Source organism: Aptenodytes patagonicus, chromosome Z, assembly GCF_965638725.1.
Source record: "Aptenodytes patagonicus chromosome Z, bAptPat1.pri.cur, whole genome shotgun sequence".
NCBI classification, from domain to species: Eukaryota; Metazoa; Chordata; class Aves; order Sphenisciformes; family Spheniscidae; genus Aptenodytes; species Aptenodytes patagonicus.
Genome location: NC_134982.1, coordinates 3,462,710 through 3,475,006, shown reverse-complemented (window position 1 = coordinate 3,475,006; position 12,297 = coordinate 3,462,710). Strand labels below are relative to the sequence as shown.

At 42.0% G+C, this 12,297-nt stretch overlaps 1 protein-coding gene across 5 annotated transcripts in view; it reads right to left on the bottom strand.

Annotated features, from left to right (window-relative positions):
* The window catches only part of LOC143173220 (dymeclin), a 224,758-nt gene that overhangs the window by 93,403 nt on the left and 119,058 nt on the right, over positions 1 to 12,297 (bottom strand). The window lies entirely within an intron of this gene.

Below are 12,297 nucleotides of genomic sequence, written 5' to 3'. Positions count from 1 at the left end.
ACACTAACCAACTCTGAATGCTCTCGAGTAAGAGATATTGCTTGTGTCTATTCACAGGATATCCTCCCACTCCTAATGGAAAGGAGAATAAACTAATTGGAGTAGTTCACCGGCAACAAACTGCATCACTGGTAAACTATGAAGCACATATATCACATAACCTCAAACGTCTATTATTATAGGTTTTGCACAGAAAATACTTCACTGCATAATGGGGTACAATATGCATGTGTGACAGCCCAGCTCACAGGGGAACTCTGACCAGGGTATAGAGCGTGGCAAGTCCTCCAGAAAGTACCTTAAGCAGCCTAATACACTGTGAGATAAATAAGACAGCTCTTCATAAGCATCAAGATACTTCTACCAGACTGTTTGCTATCCCTACCGCAGCCTGAATCAACGAACACCTGAACTCTAGGCTGCAACCTCCTTACCAAATCAAAAAACCCCCATCGTTTCATAGCTTCATAGGTTGAAACTTGGCCAGTGGGTCATCTACCCCAACTGTCTGCATTTCACAGGCTAGTATCCCTCTATAAACCCTTTATTGGACACGTGTAGCTAAAACACTCTTTTAGGAGACCAAATTATTCGTGTACCTTGGGCAAAGAACAGGACAGAAAAGAGTGCCACCAACAGCTGATCCTTGGTGCAATCAGCGCGGCTCTAAGCCTAAGACTTTATCAACACCAATGTCTCCCATTGCTTTAGTTTAAATAGCATTCACTACTGGGATAAAGTCAGTCACCTACCTTTGCTCTGGAAGTTGAGGAACACGCAATCCTTGTTGGCACTTCATTTGCAGATATACTAGTTTTCAGGAGAGGAAGCAGCTGCAAGGAGGCAATTTCTTAAGCCATCATGCCTTTTTTTTGACCACAGCATGTTTTGAGCAGCACAGGCTATTCTCTTCACCCAACAGGCCAGGGATGAAGAAGATAAAGAATGGTATTTACAGGATCCCATACCGAGGGGAGCCCTCAACACATGAGCCTGCCCTTCCAGCTACCCACAGAGGCCACAGAATTTTTTCCAAAACCAGATTAAAGAGCATCTTTTAGAATGATGCTGCTTAGAAGGTTTAAATGGTCATGAGTCCACTATTCCCATTTAGTATATTTTACCAGCCTTGCTAATAGAAAATTGTACCTCATTTCAAGCCGGTGTAGGTCTCATTCCAGCCATTCGATCTTGTTAGACTTTTGTCAAGAAATTGAGAGCGCCTTCTAGTGTCACTGATCTTTGACCCCTAATCAATGCTCTCCACAGACAGGAAAAACAAGACTTGATCTCCAAAGAGTGATGACCACATTTAGGCTTAACTGACAAACTGGATGAGAATGCAGCATGAGATGGGAGGAGGAGAAATTTCCCAAAAACTTCACCCAGAGGTTTCGTGCCCTGTTGAGACAGACACGGGGTGAGACAGTGCCAGCAGCGCTGCCCTCCCACTGCTGCCAGCCTTGCTGCCATCACCTCGTCCTGCCACAGCACGGATGGGACCGAGCACAGGAGGGACCGCTTCTGTGGGCAGACAGCTTTCAGAGCCAGCTCCGGGTGTCGGTGGAGCTGCTGGCTCAAGTGTCACACTTTGGAAACAAAAGCTTCAAGCGTCACCAGTCCTCTTGGGTATTTATACAATACGGCCAGTGCAATTCTGTAATCCTCCCTTTCATCATTTCAGGTAATAAGGGCAAGGCCATTCCTATTTTCAAAGTTGAACTTGTTTACTGAAAGGTGTGACTTTAAACCCATAGCAAGAGCAAGGCAATCCCATAAACCTGCGTTTTCTAACTTGCATTACAGCCACTATGACCAGCGTAGCTTACATCGTATCGAAGACTAAGCATCTCCATTATTAAATCCTCTAAGCTAAACCTGAATAAAATCAAGGCTTAGATCCCTCAACGGATATGTACATTAAGAAAAATTTACATCCAACTTGCATTGACTAATCGTGGATATTGAGTTTGAAATCAGACTTACTTGATCCACCAGAAATCAGTTTTCCAGCGGCCACAACATCCACAGTTACATGTTACTGAAATTTTTGTTTTCTGTATGTTTTATGGGGCATATTACTTTTACTTTACAGCAAAAGGCAATCTTCAACTACAATACAGTACTGAAAAATTTGAAAAAGCAATATTGCAGAAAATAGAGAACATTATGTTTGATTGACGGTGTGTGCATGTGCGCATATTATTCATGTATTCTGTTTACCCTGAGGACAAAACTGTAGCTCATACTGTACTAAAATCCCACTCCAGAAGAAGATTATAATTCCCTCTTACAAAAATAAAAGCCATCTGATCAACATTTTGAATGTTGATAACAAAACATTACAGTGTCAACCTCTAATAGCTAAAAAGTAGAGTGTCTGGTTACGTACATCTGGGAAAGCAGGGTGGACTTGAGTTATCCCAACTAAAAAAAAATATATATATATTCTTACTTACCAATAAGCTTTCGGTCTTTTTTTTTTTTTTTTTGAGGTAATGAAAATAATAAAACTCCTCTAATGCCTTCTCACTACACAAATACTACTATAGCTATATTATTTAGCAATTTAAATCTATTAAAGAAAAATTCCATATGCTCCATTAAACTTTAAGTTACCAACATTTTTTGCCTTTAATAGCCATGGCTGTTAAAGCCACAGAACCCCCAAATTTTCAGATCCAAACCAACAGACGTTAGCATCAGTATTTTGGAGACTAAAGTGACAGGATCCTTTCTGTCTGGTAGTCATCCACCTCTCACATCGGATCAACTGTGACTCCCTGTGATTCCAGAATCCAAACTGGATGGAAATGAAACGTGAACATGGAACCCCAACGACATCTTTAAGGTAAGTGAAGATGCCCAAAACTGACAGGCATCAAGTCAAAGCACCAAATTCAATCCTTTTGAAGTCAGAACGTGGCATTTAGAAGTCTCCAAGGGTTTACTCCCATAGGTGGTTTTTTGTGGCTTTCTTGTTTGTTTTTCACTTTCTCGACTACACATAAGCAGGTGGGGAACTGAAAGAGATGAAAACTGAACAAAACACCAAACCCAACACAGAAAAGGCTCATTTGCTAACCATGAATAATGCATATTTTTGAATAAAAACATACCTAAAACAATTTGCTAGTATAAAAGACAGCATAGAGAACCTGACGTCTGTGAAGAGGCCTGTAATCTACCTGCTACTTGAGAATTTTTTCTACTCCTGTTTCTGGTGCCCATGGATATGCTTCCTTCCCTGATCCTGGCACTGTCTGATCTTGCCCAGTGGCTGGTATAAAATGAGAAGGCAGGGAGGAAGCTTCAGTATTGGCTGAGAAAATGAGACGAAAGAAGGGGAAAAAAAAAAAAAAAGACGACACAGGAAAAAAATCCCAAACCAAACACATCAGCCAGTTCTATCAGCCTTTTAGAAAAAGAAAAAAAAAAGTAAATTTGCTCAAGGGGGAAATTGCTCTTCCTTGTAACTCTCCCCAAACTTCTGGAATTGTCCTTCCCGCTGCCACCCTGCAAAGACAGCCTTGTTCCCATAAATCTTCAGAGGTGAACACCTACACTTGACTGCCGTGAGGATACTCTCACCTGCTTATACCAATCTCCTGTAACCCTGGAGCTCTGGTCCTCTCTTCCCGAGAGCTTTTTAGATTTGCCTGAACCAGCAGTAGTTAAAATGAACGCTCTTGTCATCGCTCTGACCTCAGGGAGGGCAGAGACCCTTCCTGCACACACTCTTCACTGCCTGCCACCCAGGCACATGTAGGGGAAATATCTAATATATATGTATAAAAATTAACCCAATATATCTGTATTTATTTGTAATTTAGTGTGGATTTGATGAAGGCAAAGAAAGGTTTCCTTTCCATAGAGTCTGGACAATCCTGATCAGTAAAGGTATGCTGATGACAGCAGTTAAACAAGGGCATCAAAGAAACACTTTAAAATCGATGGGAGCTCGATGTCGAGAGCCACTGGGGAGGTGGAGGTGAGCTGTGAGCTGAACTGCCACTTGTGTGATGGCAGAGCCGCATCCCACGCGAATGGAATGGAATAGACTGGACTATTTCAGCTGGAAGGGACCTGCAACCATCACCTAGTCCAACTGCCTGACCACTTCAGGGCTGACCAAACGTTAAAGCATGTTGTTAAGGGCATTGTCCAAATGCCTCTTAAACACTGACAGGCTCGGGGCACCGACCACCTCTCCAGGAAGCCCGTCCCAGGGTTTGACCACCCTCTCGGTAAAGAAATGCTTCCTCACGTCCAGCCTAAACCTCCCCTGGCGCAGCTTTGAACCGTTCCCACGCGTCCTGTCCCTGGATCCCCGGGGAAGTGAGCAGCGCCTCCCTCTCCTTTTCTCCAAACTAGACAAGCCCAGAGTCCTCAGCCGCTCCTCACGGGACGTGCCTTCCAGCCCTTTCACCAGCTTTGTTGCCCTCCTCTGGACACATTCAGGGACCTGAGCGTCCTTCTTACATGGTGGGGCCCAGAACCGCACACAGTGCTTGAGGTGAGGCCGCACCAAGGCTGAACACAGCGGGATAATCCCCTCTTTTGATCGGCTGGTCGTGCTGTGCTTGATGCCCCCCAGGATGCGGTTTGCCCTCTCGGCTGCCAGGGCACAAATGCATGCCGTGGCTTCCTGCAGCTTTACTGGGTCTTCCTGATCGTCTGGAAGCCCTCCGAGGACCTTGTGTGAAACACGCAGATAATCAAAACCAACAAACAAACGAGGCTTTGCTAAAGATTCTTCCAAATCTGCTGTTCCTCGTGGTTGTCCGAAGAAAATTCAATGTCCTAAATGGTCATTGCAATTGCTCTGGTTTAGGGGATCACATCACTTCCAATTTTTAACTCAAACTTAGCAAAAATAAGAGTTAAAAAATAAGAAGTGCTGAAACTCATGATATGCTCACACTAATTTTTTCATCCAAAATTTTAAGGACAGACTTGAACAAGACAACAGCGCTAAGCAAAACATGCAAAGCCACTTACGTCCTTATTTATTTAAACCAGAAAGTTGATATTTTCTCTACTGAAGTCAATTGCAATTTTAAAATAAATATGTCAAAGAGAAAAACATAAACAGCACCAGGCCAACATCTTTTTAACACAGAAGTGAAGCAAATTGGGCAGGGTATAGAAAAGCGGTATTCACTAACCCCTCTATGAATACAACCTAGTCTGAAACAGCATATACAGGATTCAAAAGAAAAATTCCCAGTGCTAGTGTTTAAGTAATTGTAATTCATAATCTTCCTCTCGGTGCATGCCAGATTTTATGAAGGCTATAAATCTTTAACGTTATTGAGAAAAAGTAAGGTCTTGAAGACATACATGCCACATGTATTAGCTCAGAGAAACTAGATTAATCTGCGGCAATAAAAAAAGCCAATTCTGCTAAGCCTGATTAAATATTTAGGTCATATTGTTTCTGCAGCAGAATTTGAAAAATGCACAGCAAATAACATCTTTCGCTGAGTTTGAAGACTTAATCACTGTACTTTCAGAAGGGACTTACGCTACTACATGACTCTTTGGGAAAGCCAATACAAAAGCCTTTTAAAAAAAAACAAATAATGAAAGTATAAGCTAATTAAACCAGCACATATCAGTCAGCACCCCAAACTACCGGACTTGATGGTCTTAAGGGTCTTTTCCAACCTAAATGATTCTATGATTCTACGTGGGGAGAAAGTCGTGACGTGCTATGAAGATTTTACTACTGTTCATGATAGATAACTTATGTTCTAGGAAGTCCTATTAGTCATTACTCTTATGTTCCCAAAGACAAACCCAACCAAAATACATTCTATACTCAAATACTACATCGATGATGACAACGATTTACTACATCATCCATTCCACGAGAATGGTTAATTTATTCTCCGCCTAAAATATCACCTATTAATGTTATTTCATACAGTATAAATAGCAGAAAGGCAAACCATCAAAAGCCTATCTGCCTTCTTGCCAACAGTAAAATACATCATCCAAAATTAGAGGTTTTATTTCTGTTTAGTACTCTGCCGTTGATAACATGAATGTGGTACTGATGAACCGCAGTAGAAAGAGTACTATGTATTTGCTTTTAGTACCAAGACTATTATGAGATTGGCATGCGTATGTCCACAGAAAGGTGGTTTGGGGTTCTTTGGGGTGGGTTTCTGCCACGGTGGTGTTAGCACAGTTAAGCTGCTTAAGGTACAATAGAAGTCGGCACTGGGGATGCAGGAGATCACATTGGCCTTTACCGTACCAGGACTCTTAAAACAATTCCTCCTTTTTCAGCCAGTTTCAATTTTTTTTTTTTTTAAATTATTCTTACCTTCGAGTCATAATTAAGGTTGAAAGGCACCTTAGGAGGTTTCTAGCCCAACCTCCTGCTCAAAGCAGGGTTAACACTGAATCCAGACCAGACCAAGGTTTTTTCCAGTTGGATCTTAAAAGCCTCCAGGGACAGAGACTCTACAACTTCTCTGGGCCGCTGTGCCAATGCTTCCCTGACCATGAAAAATTGTCTTCTTCCATCAGGCTGGAACCTCCTGACTTCAGTTCATGACCATTCTCTCTCACCTTCCTGCCACACACTTCTATAAAGAGCTTGGCTCCATCTTCTCAGTAACCTCCTCCTATGTGTGGGAATGCTGCTAACCCTTTCTCTGAAACTCCTGCCGTAGCCTTGCCCCGAAGCCTTCTCTTCTCCAGGCTAAACAAGCCCAGTTCCCTCAGCCCATCTTCCTACACTGAGTCCTCCAGCCCCCAACATCGTGGCAGCCGTCCACTGAACTTGCTCCAGTTTAGCAACACCTTTCCTATGTCCAGGGCCCCAAAACCTGGACGCAGTTCTCCAGATGTGATCCAACAGACAGTGGTCTTGCAATGGCATGAGTCAACGCTCACAGCGCTCTCAGATGCGTTTCACAGGGTCCCATGGACATGTCTGTGTCAGTTCTCAAGTCATCCCTGACTTGATCCTTTTTCACTACTGGTACTTTCCTTCCTCCTTGATCCCCACCTGACTTCCTAATCGAAATAATAGGGTGACTTCTCTTGGCTTTCTAAAAACACTTCATTCTTGCAGGCCTACTTTTCAGATACAAGCATCACAAAATTTATATCTTATAGCGTAGAGTGATGACAGGATTTTAAATTACATTATTGCAAAACAGCAGTCTGGGGGCGAGGGGTCATTATAGGGTTAAAGGTGCCACAGCAACACAGAACAGAGAAGCATAAAAATTATTTAAATACTTAAGAAGCGATTATTTGTGATAATGTGTCACAGACATAAGTTCCCATGCCCCGAAGCAGCACTCTGTCACAGTAATGGCCAAATGTACACGACAGGCTTATGAGAGGAATATTATCTTTATGCATGAAAGTATTTATAGTGAGGGAGGGCAACGAAATGAAAACCAAACAATTTCTGGAGATGTTTGATAGAGTGAAAATCAAATGGTAAGTATATGAGATTCTTATATAGAAAGGCCAAATTACCTCTGTACAGATGAAGTTCTATCAAAAAGAACAAAAGGATTTGTATATTAGGAGCAGACACGAGGAGCTGATGACCATAACAAAAAAAGATGTGAAAGAGCTGGGAGGAAGTGTCTGTTCGGTACCGATGTTTCAGAGAAAGAGCGAAGGCTTTAATCACCCAGATGCACCAGTTACTTGGAAGGCACGTATCCCCAGCAGCTGAAGAGATGCTACTATGGGAATGTTGCTTTTGAAACCTCCTGCGCTTTTATCCTTTGGCTAGACACTTGTGATAATTCACAGGCTCTGCACGGGATTACAGGACATGCCTACGCCACCCGCATTAACGCGGACATTTGCATCTCGGTCTGCGTGATCCTGAAAATCTTCTGTTGGGAGACAAGGGCTAGAGCACCGCAAGGGAGGGCACCGCTTGTCTGAGCCCTCGCCCTGTTCCGCAGCAGGATTCATCCCATCCGAGCCCACATAAATTGTGGTATTTGGAGAAAAACCTACTTGTGGACCCAAGAGCACAATTAATGAGTTACAGAAACATGTCTCTACACAACTTCACAGCAAATTTATTTATTCATTGCAGAACTAAGTGTATTTACTTTACCTAAAAGCCTGTTCTTTCCTAAACTTGCTGAAGGCCATTACCATTAAAAGGGTTGAGTCATTCAACAGTTCTAAAGACCTGGTGCACATTGAAGTTGTTAAATCCTGATTCTTTCTTCTGCACCTATAGTTTCACCCTCCATTTAAAAGCCTCAGATGTTTCAAAGTGCAAGATTCTCCTTGCGAACCACGCAAACTACGGTGAAAGTATATGGCGGTGGGAAGTACCTTGGCTCGAGTACTTAAGAGACTCAGAAATTTCATAAACTGTTCTCTCGTACTCCTAAAATCAGTTAGAAAGCTCGTTTGTAAATCCTCACTTAAGTGTGGGGTCTGAATGAACTCAAAATTTCCATGTGTGGTGGAAAGGAAGGTTTTCAGAAGCAATCTGGAGGGCACCGACACAGGTGAGTTGGGCGTTATTGGTAACTGCTCTACTTCCCTCCTTGCAGCCACTCATACCTATCCTGGCTTCACATACCTGGAGAGAGAAATTAGTTCACTGAACCGCAAAGCTGGAAAAATGTTAGACATACATAATGACATCAGTTAAAATGGGAAATAAGCAGCACCCTGACAAAAAAAAAAGAAAAAAAAAAGATTTATAATCAATGCTATAGTTTTGTTTCATACTAATGCTTACTTACAGCCATAACACTATCTTAGTTTGTCAGATAAATTCTTGTAAGTTCATTACTCATTCATTTCTTTAGATCACAGTCCACAGTTCTTTCCAAAGAGAAAACTTCTAAAAAGGAAAGAGCACATGTTGTATCTGAATAAAGCGGTTAATGAGCCAAATACCCTGCAACTGAAGATAAAAGACAGGTTCAAGCAAGACATTATCTTGAGTCATCTCTATTTCTGTTAAGGAACACTGTCCTATAAATACCTTCCATTCAAAACAAACTGAGAAGACGAGACTGCAGTTTCTAGGATTCTACTCGAATAGCAAATAATAATTTCTAAAAGACTATTAGAATTCCCTTGTTTTTTTTAAATCTCAGAAAATCTTATACAGGACAACTTACTGCTATAAAACAGACTTTTTAAAATGTAAAAACTGTAAGATTCACTTCTTCAGTGTACTGTACATTAGACACCCAAATCCCAAATAATACAGTGGGATACATCCCAGTAAGCATTTTAGTGGCGTTAATCTTTGTTTCCAGGCCAGCTAAAAGAAACCAAAATTGCACTAATTGACTGGAATAATGCTGCTAGCTTTCTCATTTTTGCTTCCTTTCACTATTAAACATACAGAAAACTTAAGTGACACAACTCAGAACCTCAGACTACTCTGCAAATTCATCTGTAAAACAACACTATCACAAAAACAGTTATTTCTGTACAGGTTTCCTCAAATATTTCTTCCTCTCCATCATAACAGGTTTGCACGATCAACAGTTTTAAAAGCTGGAAGGTTCCACCAAAAAAAGAAAAGTTTAATTCCCCAATTTGAAGACTATTATCAAACTGTTCTGTTTCCAAAGAGCTCATGTGGCACAGTAACTACGAATGGGCCATTCATGATAATTAAAATGGGACAATGGGACCGTCTACCTCCAAACTGCAGCTCTCCGTTGCATGCAAGAATCTGCGTGATGCTCTAGATTCCCTGAAACAGGTATCAAGACTTCAATGAACTTCAGTTCTACGGCCAAGATTCTGTGCTAATTTGCATCACGTTCATTTAATCGCACATTCTGCCAAGCGATGACTTGCAGCTTGTAAGACACTGAAGTACCACACAATTTCCTGGATGGCAGAAGACTAATAAGGTGTCGTAATGACTTCCCCCCGCACCACGACACGATTACCACGATGGCTATGTCTTGCAAGTCAGCAGAGACACAAAAAGCGGTCAAGGGAAGAGCAAACTATCTTGTCCAAAGTTGAGCTTTTAGAATGGTGTGTACTTAGCTATTAAAAACCTTTTTCAGCCAGATCAGCAATCAACAACAGTATTTTTAAGGAGTCCTGTGCCCTGATATGCAGAGCAGAGGATAACATAGTTCAGCCTCTCTGCTTCACGTGAGAAGACCCTGAGACAGAGATAAGCAACTGTTTGCCCAAGACCCCTCCGTGGTTCACGCTGATCCAATCTATCTCAAAATAAAGCTGTGAGTCTGTCCACCTGGGAAGTCTCCATAACCCGTGAGCTCGGGGGTCCCGGGCTCCGAATACTTCTAATGGCATGCAGGGCATTCAACTGCTCACGCCAGATGGGGGACGAGGGTATTACTGTCCCATCAGGTGCCCACTCGGAATGCCCAGCAGGTTCAACCAGGCTTAAACCAAGTGCAATGATATTTCCATGTTGGAAAGAGCTGATAGCAGCCTAAAACCTCAACTCCGTATGTTACGCACAGGCAAAAACAGGTGAGCCCACATGGAGTACTCCTCTTTCTGTTGCTACAGCTAAAGCAGTGTTTTAATATGTTTGACCACAGCTACACTCAATGCATAGTAACAAAGGATGCTTCATTCCTTTTAAAAATTAACTTAATTACATTTACTTCGCTAAGTCATACCAGCAAGAGGACATTTGCTACTAATATTCTCTTTTCCCTGAGCTGAACAATTGTTGTCTCCCCTTTTGTCACAGCCTTTCCTACTAATTGCAATGACACCTCCCAATTTTGGAATGGCTGATCAGCTTATAAGCTTCCCCACAGCTAATCTAGGTCAACGAGCTACTAATAAGGCCAGCGTACGTTTCTTTTATTTAACGCTGTTGAGATCTTTATATATTGCTTCTGTCTCCCAACAAAACCCACTCCACAGATTTGGGAACCTCCGTTATGTGTAAGATGTAACAGTGACACAGTGGAGGATGAAGAGCATAAAAAGCATCTGCAAATAGACCAGTGTGTCTGTGCCTGTGAACAGCTCGTGAAAGAGCAAGCCAAAGCTACCCAAGGTTGACCAGTTGACACAAAAATCTCTCCAGGTATCCTGCTGTGCACACAACTTCTACTCCTGACAGTCTAGAGATTAAAACCAAAGTTCAGACTCAGTGGCTTAGAGCTGTTTGATCTTCCATTCCCACAGTGTCCTCTTTCAAACGTGACCTGAACATGAGAATATCCTGAAGGCCCTTTGCCGAGATGCCATTAATTTTCACTCTACTTGGAACATCTAATAAAAATGGGATCATCATTTTTGTAACATATTGCACTGCATGGCGGGGGGGGGGACGACGACGACTCTCATTATAAAGCAGTTTCTCATAAATAGAGTATCATTTTATATCCAGGTTAGATAACAAATGTTTTCTCCTCTAAACTAAAATGCTACAAAACTATTTCAGAGTTAAGAAGCATTAAAAGCAAAATGTCTTTGAGGTTTTTAATTCTTATTTCTGAGGCAATGTCAAACAGTCAATTCTGTGGCCTTCCATGCTGAAGAGAATTTATTGCTAAAATCTAAACCGTACAGCACATGGTAAATGCCACCAAAGCGAAGGACACAGGAAAAAAAAATCAATGCAAATATCTCAAAGTAACAAATTCATCAGGCAGAGCACTACCTGGCAATGAAAGTTTGCTGGGACGAACAGGTCATTTTCTACCGCTTTAAAGCAAACACAGAAAATGAAACAAGCTGGTTGAGTTGCAGATAAATCACCCAAAGTCGAATCCACAGAAAGATGCTTCTTCCCTGCTTACTTCAGTGCCATAATGTCTGCATGAAAATATTCGGGGACAGGAATTACAGAAAGCCACTGTTTGTACCGACCGGTCCCCTCAAAGTCCCGAATCAGAGACTGGGCTACAGGGCGTCCTGCACACTCAGGGCCTGCACCATGAGCACCGCCAATGAAATCCGACATAAGCCTGACGTTAAAAAACCCCTCTTGTTTAGAAAACTTAGAAAATAGTCATACTGTTGTCATAACTTTCACTAAGGTAGTTTCCTTCTAGCACAACTACAATCCACGTGTGATGCAAAAGAGGAGAAAAAGTGACCTCTTAGTCTTGAGCAGCTCAGACCGGAGATATTTACATTTCGCTATCAGAAAGCAGGGATTTGTGACTATGCCCCTCCCAGTATCTGCACAGTTCACATATCGCTATGTATTTCACTATATATTCTTTAGTGAAACTGTACGTTACCCTCAAATCCTTTTTTCTTTTCTTTTGGTTATAAAAAAGGAAGAGGCAAGCTGATGCTCAGAGAGTTCAGTAT